Raw genomic sequence first — 17,906 nt, forward strand, 5'->3', positions numbered from 1 at the left:
TTTCCTCTCCTCCTTGACTCTTATCCTCTCTATATCCTATTTTCTCATCCCTATTGAGTGCCTTTCTTAGCACTTTGTCCTCTTCTAGCATTGTTTGACATAATCTTCACACCTGTTTATGCTTCTTCTCAAAGGCCTTTAGTAATGATCAGGCCGAGGAAATTCAAGAAAATTCTTACCAGCATGTTAGGAGCAATAGAGTTGTTTTGTGTTTGTATTAAGGCAAAGGCAAAAGGTTTCTTATGTCAGATACCTAGCCCAGGGTTTTACCATTAACCAAGGAGCAGGCTCTTGAGGCACACCTGTAAACAGTGGCATGAAGAAGTCCCTGAATTCCCACATGCATTTTGTGCCTTGCCCTGCCCCCTCAGTGACCACCATTAGTGGTATTGATCAGGACTTCTCCCTTCCATTCCTCAGTGTCCTCTTTAGCACACTGAAACTCTCCTAAATCTCCCCTTTTATTTTCCCTCCTTGAAATTTTCCATTAACGTAGAACACCAAAGCCCAATAATTCAAAAATCGTTTCAGTAGATTTTTATTAAGAGTCTGTGGGGTGTTAGAGGAATTTGGTGTGTATAAATACAGAAGTGTACCTTGTCTATCCTTAGTTACTTCACAGGGGGTGGAGGGAGACAAATAGGTACAAAAGCTATATGTTAAGTGTTATAGAGAAAAATGATAATAATGGTAATAAAATTGCCTTCTCAATAAACTACTTGTTATCTTACTTTCTTTCTGAATTTTAACCTTTCTCTAAACAATTAAGCATGCTACAGTATGTTTCATTCCTGTCTTGCTTTTTTCTTCACTTACAAACTTGAAATGAGGCTCTTAGCTGTATAGTCAACCCTCCCTATTTACACTTCCTCACTTATTAATTTCATTGTCCTTCCTTCTGAGTTCTGTTCCACCAGTCCAATGAACTACTCTTGTCCAGGTCACCATAAAATTTAATGGTTATTCATATTTTCATGTTATTGAACTTCTGCCGTATGTTGGCCATACATTACTTAAAATTCTCTCCCCAATTTTTCTTAGATCATCATATTGTTCTGATTTTCTTCATACTTTTCCAGACCCTCCTTCTATGGCTCTTTTTTATTTTTTCACCCTTGCAATTGCCATTTTCCAAGGTTTCAATCTCAGCCTTATGCTATTCTGACTACTTCAGCTATATAATTTTTTTTGAATTTATATCTTAGGATAAGATCCTTCTAATTTGTTCAAACTGCTCATTTCCAACAGTCTAAGATAATTCTCTATATAGAATTGTAAACACCTCAGTATTGATATATACTCATACACACAAAACCTGCTAATTCTCCTGTGTTTCACATCTTGGTGATTCTATTTATTCAAGTCAGAAAATTCTAGGCTTTTCACCTACTGTCTCTTTCATAACTGTCTATATTACCATGGGAATATGCCACTTCTTCCCATCCTCAGTGCTCAAACTTTCTTCAGACAACACTTCTCATCAGAGATATTGTGGCTTCCATTCTTTTTGCTGCTACTGTCTCTACTTACTCAAATAATCCATAGCATTGTATCCAAAGTGAACTTCCTATAGTCCATACCCAGTCACTTCTCTCCACTAATGAAAATATTTCTTTATATTCTCTTTATGTGTGTGTGTGTGTGTGTGTGTGTGTGTGTGTGTGTGTATATATATATATATATATATATATATATATATATATATAATATATATATACACAGTCTCTTTATATGTAAGATTAATTCTAAATTCCTTAGCATAGAAAAGGTCTATCATGATCTGCTTTTCTCCCCCACCGCCCCAACATCATTTTCTGCTCTTTCTTTCAACTTCCCACCCTCTTGGCTCCAGTCAAATTAAATATTTCATAGGATCTCCCCCTGAAATCCCTCAACTTATTTCCATGCTTTTACACAACCCATTTCATATGCCTTAAATACACTGCCCACAGTTTTGGTGCACATCTAAGTTTTCCACATCCATCAAAGCTCAGCTAAGATGTTAGTAACTTTGTGAAGGCTTCCAAACTTTTCGTCTCAGGCTGATTTAGGAAATTTTATTTTGTGTCCCTCTATCACTCTGCTCATAAAACTAACAATTAATTTATTCTACAAATATTATTTGGCACCACTTCATGCCAAGTACTGCGCCAACTGGTGAACATGGTCTCTACTGTCATGGCATGAAATGTCTAACTGGACTTGGGGGAAGGAGTATTTAACCAAATTATTACATACACATCAACTGTGTTGAGGGGGTACAAAGTGCTGTGAGAACATAAAATAGGAGACCTTGGTTTTGTCTGGAGAGGATTAGAGAAAACCTCCCAGAGAATGGAATATTCAAACTGAGATATTAAGGATGGAAAAAAGTAAAGGGATGTATGTGTGGAAACATGGGATGCACAGTCTTCCAAGAGAAGTGGGAGAAGAAAGTGCATGTTATATTTGAAGATCTGAAAAAAAGGACAGTGTGGCTGGGGCTCTGGAAGCCTCAGAAGAGAGAGAGAGAGATCAGATTAGACTGGAAAATGGGAAAGGAGGCAAATGATATATTCATTCATTCATTCATTTTCTTATTTATTAAATAATTTATTCAAGTAACTATGAGCACCTATAAAGGAATCTACCTATACACTGTACATATAGTGATGAAAAACATCAACAGACATGGTTTCTTCTCTCATGAACTTGTATCTAATAAAGTTAAGGGTTTTGTTTTTTTTGCCTATTAACAATGAGAAGCCAATAGCATATTTTAAGCTGATGAGTGGCAAGATAATATTTATATTTGAAGATATTTCTCTGATTTCAATGTAGAGAAGGGTTTTATAATGAAACCTAGAATGCATTAAGAGGCAATTCCAGTAAATTTCACTCAAGAGACAATGATACTGTTTTTTTGGCTGGTGACAGTGGTAATGGAGATGTAGATCCAAGAGCTAATTAAAAGGCATATTTGACAGGTTTTGGTGGTGGGTTTGTAATGGGAAGTACAGGTGAAGGATATGTTCAAGATGGTTTCTAGCCTATGAGTTGTGGAATAGCCCATACACATATGCTATTCACTGAGAGAAGAGATGCTAGACAACCAGGCTTGGAAGAAAAATGGTAAATTAATTTTAGAGTTGGTGAATTTTGGATATCTGTGAAAGATGCAAGTTGATATATCGAGTAGGCATTTAGGAGGTGTAGGCAAGATATATAATTTAGTAATCATCAACATGGAGATGGTAATTGAACATATGGAAAAAAGAAATGGAAGACAGGGTAGAAGAGATTAGCACGGAGGAGAGAAGAAAATCAAAGAGAACTCAGGACTGAACCTTAAAACCGATGTCAAAGTGGTGGATAAAAAAAGACATGTAAGAGAAAATGAAGACACCAAGAGTGTGAGATAAACCAGGAGATTGTGATGCAAACAAAACCAAATGGAGTATGTCAGGAAGAGGATCTGGTCCATTGCTTTAGCAAGATTTAGAATCGACAGATGATTTTTTAAAAAGTTTATTTATCTATTGAGAGAGAGAAAGAGAGAGCATGGAGGAGGGGCAGGGAGAGAGGGGGAGGGAGAATACTAAGCAGTCTCTCCACTGTCAGCATAGAACCCAACAGGAGGTTCCCTCTCAAGGGCTGTGAGATTATGACCTGAACTGAAAGCAAGAGTTGGGTACTTAATCAGCTGAGCCACCCAGTCACCCCAACAGGTGATCTTTTTGAGAGGCATTTTGTGGAACTAATGGAGAAGGAGGCCATGCTGATGTGAACTGTAGAATGGATGTGAGGTGAGAACTGGAGACAGTGAGTGTGGCAGTGCTTGGAAGAAATTTGGGTGTGAAGGGAGGGAGATGGAAAAATAGCTGGAAGGAAATAAAGAGCCTTTTTATTTTTATTTTTATTTTTAAAAATGAAAGATACTGGAGAATGTTTGAAAGACAAGGCAGATCCACTGAAGAAGGAAATATGACCCCAAATTAGGGAACAATTGATAGTGTAATTGCAAGGCTAGAAGGGCTACGATTCAGTGTAGGAAGTGGAAGGTTTGATGCATTGAGTATGGGCAGATTCTATATCAATGGGGAGAAATAAGGAAAGGATGGGAGAATGTGCAAATAGGTTGGTAAGTTTTATCTTGGGAAGTTGAAGAAAAATCTCATTGCACACCTTTTTTCTCTGCAAGGTAGTGGTTGATGTCATCTTTTAAGAGAAGAAGTAGAGTTTGAGGTTTGAACAGAATGAAGAAGTTTTGAAAAAGGTTTTGGAAGAAGGGAAAGTTGATCAGGAAAGTTTTTTAGGATGGACAGGAAGCATTGAGGTCTCATTTAAAGTTGGTAACTATATAGTAAAAGCAGCCATTTCTGTTACTTTAGGCTTATTCTAAGACCACTTGGGATGATCAGGTACAGATGCTGAAAGGTGAGTGGTTGTATTCAAATAGATTGGGGTTTTAGCAAAGGACTGGCTTAATCAATTTGACATTCTATTTTCTTCTAGTATACCATGAGTTTGTGGAGGGGATAGAACAAAATTATCAATCCAAAATCATATTGGATATGGTAGTAGGTGAGCAGGTAATTAAAGGTTTTCCATCCCACATCAATGCCAATAATTATCTCAAAAACGCCTATTGAAGGATATTTTTCTCCACCATAGGTTTGATGCCACCCTCATCGTACACTAGATAATTGTAAAAACTAGGTGTGCTTTTGGCCTTTTTTATACTATTAACATTTTATTTTTCTTACACTGGTATCATACTGACATAATTTGTTGCACATTTTTAATGTTGTGAGGTTATTCCTTATCACTATTCACGTTTCAAATCTTAGTTTATTCACTGATTCCTTTTCCTTCGTAGACCATAGCTTTTATTTGTTGAGTCTCACCAGTCTATCTTTATGATATTGATTGGGATTTGCCTATTCAAGAAGAGTCTCCTATATATCACTAGCTGCCTAAAGAGTAAGAGGCACACTTTTGAAGTGGACTAAAAAAAATTGCTTCTTGTATCTGCCCATACAAAGAGTCCAGAAAAACCTCAGCTCCAGATTCATTCCATGGCATCACCCAGCAACTACTCCACTGCTCCAGCCTCTGAATTCCTCCTCATCTGCTTCCCTAACTACCGGAGTTGGCAGCACTGGCTGTCCCTGCCCCTCAGCCTCCTTTTTCTCCTGGCCATGGGGGCCAACGCCACCCTGTTGACCACTATCTGGCTGGAGGCATCTCTGCACGAGCCCATGTACTGCTTGCTCAGCCTGCTTTCCCTGCTGGTCATCATGCTCTGCCTGACTGTCATCCCCAAGGTCCTGGCCATCTTCTGTTTGACCTCAGGTCCATCAGCTTTTCGGCCTGCTTCCTCCAGATGTTTATCATGAACAGCTTCCTCCCCATGGAGTCCTGCACATTCAGGGTCATGGCCTATGATCGCTCCATGGCTATCTGCCACCCACTACAATATCCTTCCATAATCACTGACCAATTTGTGGCCAAGGCTAATTTCTTCATAATCACACGAAATGCCCTACTCACTGTACCTATTCCTATTCTCTCTTCCCAGCTCCATTACTGTGGGAAAATGTCATTGAGAACTGAATCTGTGCCAACTTGTCTGTGTCCAGGCTCTCCTGTGACAGTTTCACCCTTAACGGCATCTACCAATTTGTGGCTGGTTGGACGTTAATAGGCTCAGATTTCATCCTCATCTTCTCCTATACCTTCATCTTAAGAGCTGTGCTTAGGTTCAAGGCTGAGGGGGCTGCTGTCAAAGACCTGAACGCATGTGACTCTCATTTCATCCTCATCCTGTTCTTCAGCACCATTCTGCTGGTTGTGGTGTTGACAAACATGCCCAGAAAGAGGGTCCCCATGGACATCCTCATCCTGCTCAATGTCCTTCATCACCTCATACCCCCTGCCTTGAACCCTATTGTTTATGAGGTTCAGATCAAAGAGATAAAACAAGGAATTAAGAAATTGATGGAGACAGGGATGTGAATATATGAAATAGATCTAATTTCTTTTCTTCCTTCTCCTCAGTGATTTTGCCTAGACAGTGTATTGGAAAAAAGCTTGATGAGTATTTACTATATACTCTGAAGCTCACTTCATAACTGACCCAGATTTCTTCCATTCCTCTCTTCACCTGATTTTGGTGAAGGTAGGCAACAGGAAGAAACTGAGATTCCTTAATTGTGTTGAGCCCAGGCAATTTTATGTAAGTAAATTTAATCTTCACAACATTTCTGCAGGTGTCATTACTTCCTTTTTACATAGTAGGAAAAAAATGATGCTTTTATGATTGGAAACTGCTAAAGACCACATTATCTGGAAAATGGCAGAGATCAAAATCCAGACTCCAAAGCCCAGGTTCCTTCTACAGAAATTCCCCTTCAAGTGCAGTTGATGCTGGATACCTGACCTCTACCTTACTCTCCTTTGCTTGTGGTTTGTCCTTCTGGATATCTATTTCCTGCCTATGCCTACTTTCTTGAGAACTAGTGGGTTCTCAGAGATGACAGAATCCTGCCCAACAAAGCATCTGCAACCCTACAGGAGAAGAACGTTCATAATAACATATAGCAATACCAACTTCCTCTTCTATCTTATGCAGTCTCACCATCTTCAGGGAGTCTTAGAAATGAGGATAAGTTGGGGGAGAGAGAGATGGGGAGAAAGGAAGCCATTTCCCAGAAAATGGGGAAACTGACCAGGACGTTGGGTTGGCCACTTCCCCTAAGTGTTTAAGCTACACAACCAGTGAATTGAAAATCAAATCTTATTTGATTTGTTGACTTTTGCTCAAGAGCTCTAGTTGAAAGTGAGAAGACATAGCAAAGTGTCAGGTTTCTGGATAATAGTGGGTCCGGTGAGGAGAAGAAAAGTCATACTGGTTATTTTCAGATTATTTAATGTAAGCAAATGGTTAAATGGATATTGGAAACCTAGAAACTAAAACAGGGGATACTGAAGTAATGGAGAGGTAGCACCTGTGGGAAGAACCTTACACTTGGGAAGAGTTTGGTCATTGGGCCCTAGAAGGTTGGCAGTGGGCCCATGGGGCTGTGTCTCACAACACTGAGGAAGGTGCTGCCTTGAACTGGTACTAGTGTCACAGGAGCTCAGAAGAGGGGCCCTCAGAGCTGGGACTCAGATCTCTGAGGATGAATCCCTATCCTGCTGCTACCTCTGAGGGAGCTCAGTGAGGCTGATTTGACCCTGGGAGTTCCAAAACCAAATCCAAACCAAATCCAAACCAAACCCAAACCCAAATAAAACTGAAACTCAATATCCAACCAACCAACCAACCAACCAACCCTGGAGACTAGAATCAATTCCACTGCCAGGTGAAGAGCCAATGCTTGGGGATACTGACAAGATAAGAACAGACAGGAAGAAGCAAGTATCCCTTGCCCTGCTTCAGCCTTCCAGTCTTTTCCTGTTGTTCTCTCTGGGTGGACTCTAACAGGGAGCCAGGTGTCTAACTAACAGAAGAGTCCCAGTGTCCAAGTCCCAGATCCCACAAGATCTGCATCCCAAAGCAGATCTGGATGGGTAGGTATGAGGCTGAGAGACAAGAGTTAATGATTACACAACTCTTGTTGGTTCTGAGTCTGAGGGCTTGTGACTTGCCAGTGTTCACTGGCTCCCAGGGACTGGACACAGAATCAAGTTCTCCTGTTCAGGTACACGAAGAGACATGACAGTATAACATAATATTACAGGGGAAGCTTTCATAGCTGTGAAAGAATTTGGAGTTAGCTGTCAGCAGGAATAGAGAGTGATTGCATCACATTATGGGGATTCCACAGAGTAACTGCATCTCAGTGCTGCTGTGGGCTCCAGGGCGGACTCTTCTACATGCAGTAACAGCAGGAAAGGAAAATGACATCCATTTGTCTACAAGAAGGTACTCTTAATGTCCTTAGACTTGGCTCTCATTTCCTCAAGCCCAGCCACAGGTGTGACTCAGTATTTGTCATTTTCTACAAGAGAATTCTCTCTTAGGGCTCCCTCCATCTCATGGCTGTTAGAAGAGTTTTATACAGCACCACCTTCCTACTGTCCCTCAGAGGACAGAAGGGCCAACTTCAAACACTGTGGCCTAAAATTATACTAATAATCCCAATGTTCTTATATACTGATAATAGTGATAGTCATGACAATGAAAATAAAAGCTCAAATGTTTTGAGCACTTGCAATATACCAGTATCTGTGCATGATTCTTCTGTGGATGATAATAAAAATTCTTTAAGAAATCTAACAGAAAGGATTTAATTCATAGGAATAGGACAGATTGTCATGTGATATTGTCCAGCATTTGGTCCACTCTGTTGGTCTCTCTAGGAGTGCTTTGTCTACCTCTGCTATGCTTCTCCCAGGTGCAAACCCAGAAGGGACTCAAAGAGGAATCGCTGTTAGTTGGTCATATTCAGATCTTAATCCCTTCACTAGGCTTTTCTAGATCAGTGCAAATCGCCAACATAATTATGAGTGGGTATACACAGTTACAGAAACTACAACTTGTGTTAAGGATTTGAAAGGAATTGGGGGCCAGCACACCTGTTGTCATTACTCACAGTGACAAGCACATCTTCTGGTACATCAAACGATTTAGGAAATATCCCCTTGCTTATGCTATTGAAGTGGCTAAGAGAAGAGTTAATCAATAGTGTCTACAATGCATCTTTAGTTCTAAGTAGTAGATTTCTCAACATAAGAATGGACAAGATATATGCTTGAGGTTGGCTCTCAATTCTGGTCCTTGAGAGACAGGTTAAGAGGACCACAATTTTTCATAGAATTGTCAAGCCCAGTGCAGGTGGCTTAAGGAACTGGACACAATGGCTCTAAGACAGATTTGGGCTGAGTCCTCATAGATAAAGGGGATGGAGGAATAGGATTACCCAAAGAGCCAGATCTTGAAGGGCAGACACAACTTTGCCATGAGGCTCCTGTAGCAAAAAAATGTTATTGAACATGTCTTGAATGGATAGACTGAAGTAGCAGAAACTAAAGGCATTTTAAATAGGCATTTTAAAGGTACAAGCTTTCAGTTTTAAGATAGATAAGTACTGGATATGTAATGTATAACACGATGACTATAGTTAATACTGCTGTTTGGTATATTTGAAAGTTGCTAAGAGAGTAGATTCTAAAAGTTCTCATCACCTGGAAAAAACATGTTTTTCTTCTCTTTTTTTGCATCCATGTGAGACACTAGATAATTTGTGGTAATCATTTAATCGTATACGTAAGTCAAACCATTATGCTGTATACCTTAGACTTATATAGCGCTGTATGTCATATCTCAAAAAATTGGAAGAAAAAAATAAGGTCTTTCGTAAGTTAACTGAAAAATCTGTGGAGTAACTTTGCTAACACAGACTGACTATGGCCCAGTTGTACTGGAAAGTGTGTATTGATGAGAAGGGGACAGGAAGAAGCCAACTGATAGCCACTCACCACACTCCCTGGTTTGCGGGTTAGTCACATTTGCAAGAAAAACACAGAGACTTTTGGAAAAGAATATCTGAAGCCATTGAACACTGATTTTCAGGACCAGAGAAGATTTAAATCTAGAGCCAATAGCAAGAAAGAGCAGTGTATCTCCTGGAATTAAATTACCTCGAGGAAAAAGATGACCAGTGCTCAAAGCAATGAAAGAACAAAACTACATTTTCTGCATATAATAAAGTGGAGTTTGGGAGCCTCTTAGTACATATCTATCCTGATACACTGTTCCTCAGATATTTTCTAAGTCTTTGGGTGTTAACAATGAGAGATGTGACCTGAGAGGCCCAGTGTGGGACATCAAAGCTGTGTAGCCAGGGAATCTACAAAGGCTGAAGTTATTGCCAGGAGTAAATAAATGCTTCAGAGCCTGCAAGTCAACACTGCTCTCTTGTGGCTACCAGTGGGAATAGCAATACTATGGTGATTTCAGCTCTCCATCTCTACTTGATGTTTGAAAGGGGCTGACATCTCTGTGTTGTGAAAATTCCTGGGATCTCCAACACTTAGAAAGAGGTAGGGAGTGGCTTCAAGTAGAAGATATTGTACTTTTTGCTTATTAGCCATATGGGGATTTAAATGATTAATTAAAAAAATAAAAGGAATATAACAATTTATACTCTGATTTTCTTTTCTTCAGTGACATCCAAAATAAAAATCAAATCAATGACATGAATCAGGTATTCATAAGTGTAGAATGTATTTCAGTATTTAATAAGAAGTTACATTAGCAATATTGGCTAAGGACTGTATATAATAATAACATTTATTCCTTTCTTCATCTATTCAACCAAAAATTAGTTGAGTGCTTTGTGTGTCGTTAACATGTTAGTAATTAGCATAGATAGTTACCAAGAGGTAAACTACTTTTAGAGAAATTATGATTATAATTTTGGGAATTATCATTATTCCCAATTTTACAATTGAGCAGAAAGGTAAAAATACTAATGGTCATTGAACTAACAGAATCAAGAGAGAAATCAGGCATGTTTGTTAACTAAATCCATTTTTTCTATCACTTTGTCTAGGGATTAAGATATATTTTTAGACTTCTCCTGGACAGCTATGTAGTTTTCTGAAGGTTTTGTGCTCCAGATTACAGATAGCAAAGACAGTGTACGTCAAAACCCACCATACATAGAGTTAATCAAAGCTAGTAAAGTTAGTTATTACAACAAAGATATCACAGTAATTTAATACAAAACTAGCTTACTTCTCATCTAAACCCATTCCAATATGGGGGCTTTGCTTCGTGTCAACATTTAGGGTCTGAAGCATCTTTCATATGTGGATTCTCCATGTATTAAGCTCTCAGGGATCTCCAACAGGTACCTCTGAATCTGACTGACATACAAGCAAAGAGAGAGAATGTTCAAGATCTTGTAGGAGGTTTTAGGGGCTCAATCTGGGAAAGATTTACATCATTTTTTCTATCATCCCATTGGCCACATTCCTCACATAAATCCAACTGCCTACAGGAGAGGCTGCATCATTGAACATTCATCTCTTAAAAAAAATTTTTTTTAACATCTATTCATTTTTTTTTTTTGAGACACAGAGACAGAGCGTGAGCATGGGAGGGGCAGAGAGAGAGGGAGACACAGAATCTGAAGCAGCTCCAGGCTCTGAGATGTCAGCACAGAGCCCAATGTGGGGCTTGAACTAAATAACCACAAGATTATGACCTGAGCTGAAGTTGGATGCTTAACCGACCGAGACACCCAGGTGCCCCTGAATATTCATTAAAAATTTTTTTAAAACGTTTATTTATTTTTGAGAGACACAGAGAGACAGAGAATGAGCAGGGGAGGGACAGAAAGAGAGGGAGACCCAGAATCTGAAGCAGACTCCAGCCTCTAAGCTGTCAGCACAGAGCCCAATACGGGGCTTGAACCCATGAGCCATGAGATCGTGACCTGAGCCGAAGTCAGTTGCTCAGCCGACTGAGCCACCCAGGCGCCCCATGAATATTCATCTCTTAAGAGAAATGATACTAGAGAGACTCTTGCATGTAATATATACTTAACTTCTTCCCAAGGGAGACCACCCAAGCTCACATGCAGTCACTGTGTGCCACACAAAGTCCAAGATCTTGAGCAGTGTCTTCTCCATCAGGTCCTGATATGATTCCTCACAGGCCATTTTCCTCCTCCTACCACATATGTAATGGTGGAGCAGACACTGGTACCAGTCATTAAGATTCCCAGCTGGAAGCGAGGCATGGAATTCATTTAGCAGGAACTTGTTCATGGTAATGCTGGAATATTTTGGGGGCAGACACTGCAACATTTTTACCCACTGAAGTGGTGGAAGTTCCCTAACTAGACACTGGTTATGTTCTCTGGGTGAAACTCTCCATCGTATCTACGACCTCTAGTTCTGTCTCTGGGGGGTTGCGTCTTCATCAGTGTTCTCCATGGCATTATACCACACAGGCTTTGGAATGTGTGACTTCTTTTGCATTACTGCTTTTGGAGGCTGCTTCTAGCTCATAAAATATTAAGATCAATAATTGTATTAATTCTTGATAAAAACTTTCTTTAAAAGCCAAGCTCAGGTATCTTTGGCAATAAACATCCTCAAAAAACAAACAGGTGTCTGATCTATTTGTATCAGGGCAGTTCCATGGACTAGTAATCACACCCACATATGTTCCTAAGCATAATTTAAAATTTTTCTTTTGTTTCCTTATTGTCTTTTCCATGCCACTCCTTTGTAGGTAATGGTGTCTATCTAAAGCCATTGGACATGAGTAAGACAACTGTACACATAATCTACTCTCTTCTCAGTGCTGGTTTCTATGAGTCTTTGTTTTTTAAAGACAATCTAAAACTTTCTCTGAAACTTTGACCTTCCAAGCAGTAGGACAGTTCTTCAAAACTCCACATCTATGGACTGTGTCTATCAACAGTAATATATGCTTGAAGACTGACCAACTTTCTGCTAAGGTCATCTACTTACCATAATAACTTGTCAATGGGATCAACAATTGCAAGCACATACAATTTTTGTCAATTGTTCCAACCTTTCCCCTAGAATTACCATTTAGTAGCCATGTCAGCTTTCCTTGTTGTGTAATTTTTCTAGTATTGGATGTCAGTTTCCTCATTGTCTGAAGCATTACTCAGGATCACATGCCAGCTGTTGAAATGAACAATTCCAATGTGTCAGTGGTTTAACACATACAACTTTATTTTTGACAACATCCATCCAATGCATGTGGAGGGAGTCTCTCTTCCATGCTGTCTTTTAGGGACCTAGCTTCCTCCATTGTATCATTCCATCTTTTCTAGGGCTTCATGTTTTTAGTGGATTACGTGCAACTGGCCAGAGGTGGGGCACACCAAGGAGGCTATAAAGGTTGTACCTGGAAGAGGTACATGCTATCTTTTTGGCCAGGCTCAGTCGTATAGCCCCATCTAACTATAGGTGATCCTGGAAAATGTAAATTTATCTGTGCATCTGGGAGGAGGAAGAACTCTAGTAAACTTAGCCTTGTCTCTGTCATTTATATACATTGATTGTCGGCTGAACTCCAAGCTGTGTAGTGAGAAGGGTGAGAGTGGTAGGAGACCTCTGGAGATCTTGTGGCTCTTCTGGTCTCTCTGAGACATTGTCAGCCCTAGAGCCTGGTCTGCTGTTTGTTTGCCTCCACCAGTAGCCTCGTTAAGTAGATCATCAGGTTTTATTTTAGGTTCATAAAGAGAAGAAAAGAGGACCTTTGAGGTCCCTTGCATGTTTTCCAGTCACCCCCATGTCAGTGGTATGAATGAAGAAAGGGAACTTGATATGCTGGATCAGTGGATGGGTACAGGGATTTGAATACCCACGCCTCCAGATCCAGTCCTCAGGACTGGACTGTCCAAACATATTCCTGAAAACTGCCCTGAGATTTGCTAGGATGATATCAGGAGCCTGACATGGGACTCAAATGAGCAGGGCATTTTCTGCTCAGTCCTTGAGTTTATGCAGAGTTCTTGTGGCCTGTCAAGAGACATTGCTGTTAGGACACAGGGGGAGGGGGACCTGATGAGTTAATATTCCAGGGAAGGATAGACTTTGGTGGATTTCCTCCACAAAGTTACTAAATTTATTGTCTTTACTTGGATGTTTATAACAGAATTAAGAACTGTGTCCTGTTTGAGAAAGAGGCTGCGAGTTTCCTTAGACCTGTGCTTGCTTCTGAAAAAGTAAATATTGATTTGTCTGTAGATGGAGCCAAAAGAAGTCTGTTTATGGTCCATGTGCTGTGTTTCCACAGAGCTGGGTGAGAGCAGTTTCCTTGACTTCCAGGCGTGCTACTGCCTTTGGAGGAGTCTGAGGAAGTCTGTACACTATGTTTGTCCAGCCAGCCACTATCAGCTAGAACATTTTTCTGAGACTGTAAGATTGCACTTCTCTACATGTCTTTTTCCTATTGTGGGACAAATACTGCCTTGGTTAGTATCATCACCTTCACTTTCCTTTTGTACCAGCATCTTTTTTTCTCAGCCAAAGGAATTATATAGTTCACCTATCCCCCTCCCCATCCTGCAGCCACTAGCTTTTCTCCATATTTGAGTCTATTTCTCTTTTATTGTTGTTTGTTTGTTCATTCATTTGTTTTGTTTTTTTTAGATTCCACATATAAATGAAATCATATTGTATTTATCTTTCCCTATATGACTCATTTCACTTACTATAATACTAAGTCCGTCCATATTGTCACAAATTGCAAGATTTCATTCTTTTTAAAGGCTAAGTAATATTCTATTGTATATATAATATATATACCACATCTTCCTTATCTATTTGTCTATCAATGCACATTTAGGTTGCTATCATATCTTGGATATTGTAAATAATGCTGCAATAAATATATGGGTGCCATAATCTTTTTGAATTTTAGTGTTTTTGTTTTCCTTGGGTAAATACCCAGAAGTGGAATTATTAAATTATATGGTATTTCTATTTTAATTTTTTTAACACCTTGCATAATGTTTTGTACAATGGCTGTGCCAATTTACATTCCCACCAACATGAGGATTCCTTTTTTCTCTATCCTTCCAGACACTTACTATTTCTTGTCTTTTTGATACTAGCCATTCTGATTGGTGTGAGGTGATATCTCATTGTGGTTCTGATTTATATTTTCTTGATTATTAGTGATGTTGAGCATCTTTTTATGTGTCTGTTGGCTATCTGTATGCATTTTTTGAAAAAGTGTCTAGGCAGATCCTCTGCCCATTTAAAAAAATTTTTTTAACGTTTTATTTATTTTTGGGACAGAGAGAGACAGAGCATGAACGGGGGAGGGGCAGAGAGAGAGGGAGACACAGAATTGGAAGCAGGCTCCAGGCTCTGAGCCATCAGCCCAGATCCCGACGCGGGGCTCGAACTCACGGACCGCGAGATCGTGACCTGAGCTGAAGTCGGATGCTTAACCAACTGAGCCACCCAGGCGCCCCTCTCTGCCCATTTTTAAATAAGATTGTTTTATCGATGTTGAGTTGCATAGTTATTTATGTATTTTGGATATTAACCCTTTATTGGGTATATCATTTACAAATATCTTCTCCCATTCAGTATGTTGCCTTTTTGTTTTAAAGATGGTTTCCTTCCAATCAACAAAACTAAAAGGCAACTGATGGAATGGGAAAAGGTATTTGCAAATGACATATTGGACAAAGGGCTAGTGTCCAAAATCTGTAAAGAACTCACCAAACTCCGCACCCAAAAAACAAATAATCCAGTGAAGAAATGGGCAGAAGACATGAATAGACAGTTGTCTAAAGAAGACATCCAGATGGCCAATAAGCACATGAAAAGATGCTCAACATCACTCCTCATCAGGGAAATACAAATCAAAACCACATTGAGATGTCACCTCATGCCAGTCAGAGTGGCTAAAATGAGCAAATCAGGAAACAAACTATAGATTCTGGAGAGGATGTGGAGAAACAGGAACCCTCTTGCACTGTTGGTGGGAATGCACACTGGTGCAGCCACTCTGGAAAACAGTGGGGACGTTCCTTAAAAAATTGAAAATATATCTACCCTATGACCCAGGAATAGCACTGCTAGGAATTTACCCAACGGATACAGGAGTGTGGATGTATAGGGGCACTTGTACCCCAATGTTTATAACAGCACTTTCAACAATAGCCAAATTATGCAAAAAGCCTAAATGTCCATCAACTGATAAATGGATAAAGAAGTGTTTTTTAAAAATTTTTTTTAATGTTTATTTATTTTTGAGACAGAGAGAGACAGAGCATGAACGGGGGAGGGTCAGAGAGAGAGGGAGACACAGAATCCGAAGCAGGCTCCAGGCTCTGAGCTGTCAGCACAGAGCCCGACGCGGGGCTCGAACTCACGGACCGTGAGATCATGACCTGAGCCGAAGTCGGATGCTTAACTGACCGAGCCACCCAGGCGCCCCAAGAAGTGGTTTATATATACAATGGAATACTACTTGACAATGAGAAAGAATGAAATATGGCCTTTTGTAGCAACGTGGATGGAACTGGAGAGTGTTATGCTAAGTGAAATAAGTCATACAGAGAAAGACAGATACCATATGTTTTCACTCTTATGTGGATCCTGAGAAACTTAACAGAAGACCATGGGGGAAGGGAAGGAGAAAGAAAAGTTACAGAGAGGGAAGGAGGCAAACCGTAAGAGACTCTTAAAAGCTGAGAATAAACTGAGGGTTGATGGGGAGTTGGAGGGAAGGTAAAGTGGGTGATGGGCATTAAGGAGGGCACCTGTTGAGATGAACACTGGGTGTTGTATGGAAACCAATTTTACAATAAATTTCATATTAAAAATAAATAAATAAAAATAAAAAAAAAAAAAAGAATTTGAAGTCTTGAATAGCCCTAACATTATCTACATATTAAAATTTAGATACATTTTGAGTCAAAATAAAAATTAATGCTCAAAAAAAAAAAAATAAAGATGGTTTCCTTCAATGTGCAAAAGATTTGTAGTACCTGTTTATTTTTACACTTGTTTCCCTGGCGTAGGCATATATATATCCAGGAAAATATTGCTGATGTTAATGTACAAGAGATTAACGCCTATGTTCTTTGGTAGTAGTTTTATGCTTTTACATAGAAGGTCTTTAAACCATTTTGATTATAGTTTTGTGTATGATGTAAGAAAGTGGTCCACTTTTTTTTTTTTTTGCAATAGTTGTCCTATTTATTGAAGATACTGTCTTTCCCTGTGGTATATTTTTACTTCTTTTGTTGTAGATTAGTTGACCATATAAACATGGGTTTATTTCTGGGCTCTCAAATCTATTTTTTTTTAAATCTGCACACATTTGCTAACATTACAAAACCCTAAAGATGAAGTCTTCTGAATAGATCAAAAGAGATGATTCATTACTTACAAAGGAATACCAATTGAGCGGTCATATACTTATCAATAGCAACAAAAGATATCAGAAAGCTATATAAATATACATACAGTATAGATATAACATATATAATATACTATTCAATTTGTATGTATATAAAATACTTGTTAATATTCATGTTTTTACTCAGTTAAATTGTCACTAAAAAAAAAAAAAACAAACCTTTTGAATTTAAAAAGTAGAGAAATGTTTTTGAAAGTACTGAAAAGTTAAGGAAAGGTCAAAATCTAGAAGGTAAAAACTGAGAGAGAATGCCAGGGTTTAAAGCTACTTTTGCTCTGAGGACTTCAAATCCTGAAGAAATCATTGTGAAATGGAGCAAAAAATGGCAATTTTCTGGTTTGAGGAGACAAAACTCAAGGCCTGGGACCCACTAAGAATAGGGTCTGATTACTATCCACCCACACACACATTCCAAACTGGACCTTGGGATGTATTCTTGGGGTTGTTGAACTAAAGTTCATCAGTCTTTGTGTTAACTGGTAGCTCTTTTTTTTTTTTTTCAATATATGAAGTTTATTGTCAAATTGGTTTCCATACAACACCCAGTGCTCATCCCAAAAGGTGCCCTCCTCAATACCCATCACCCACCCTGCCCTCCCTCCCACCCCCCATCAACCCTCAGTTTGTTCTCAGTTGTTAACAGTCTCTTATGCTTTGGCTCTCTCCCACTCTAACTTTTTTTTTTTTTCTTCCTTCCGCTCCCGCATGGGTTTCTGTTAAGTCTCTCAGAATCCACATAAGAGTGAAACCATATGGTCTCTGTCTTTCTCTGTATAACTTACTTCCTTTAGCATCACACTCTCCAGTTCCATCCACGTTGCTACAAAAGGCCATATTTCATTCTTTCTCATTGCCACGTAGTATTCCATTGTGTATATAAACCACAATTTCTTTATCCATTCATCAGTTGATGGATATGTAGGCTCTTTCCATACTTTGGCTATTGTTGAGAGTGCTGCTATAAACATTGGGGTACAAGTGCCCC

General features: G+C 39.3%; 1 protein-coding gene and 1 pseudogene across 1 annotated transcript in view; both read left to right on the forward strand.

Annotated features, from left to right (window-relative positions):
* The window catches only part of LOC132677163 (uncharacterized), a 286,729-nt gene that overhangs the window by 83,804 nt on the left and 185,019 nt on the right, over positions 1–17,906 (forward strand). The window lies entirely within an intron of this gene.
* LOC144612929 (olfactory receptor 56A1-like) lies at positions 4,807–6,742 on the forward strand (annotated as a pseudogene).

Source organism: Panthera onca, chromosome D1 (assembly GCF_046562875.1).
Source record: "Panthera onca isolate mPanOnc1 chromosome D1, mPanOnc1 haplotype 2, whole genome shotgun sequence".
NCBI classification, from domain to species: domain Eukaryota; kingdom Metazoa; phylum Chordata; class Mammalia; order Carnivora; family Felidae; genus Panthera; species Panthera onca.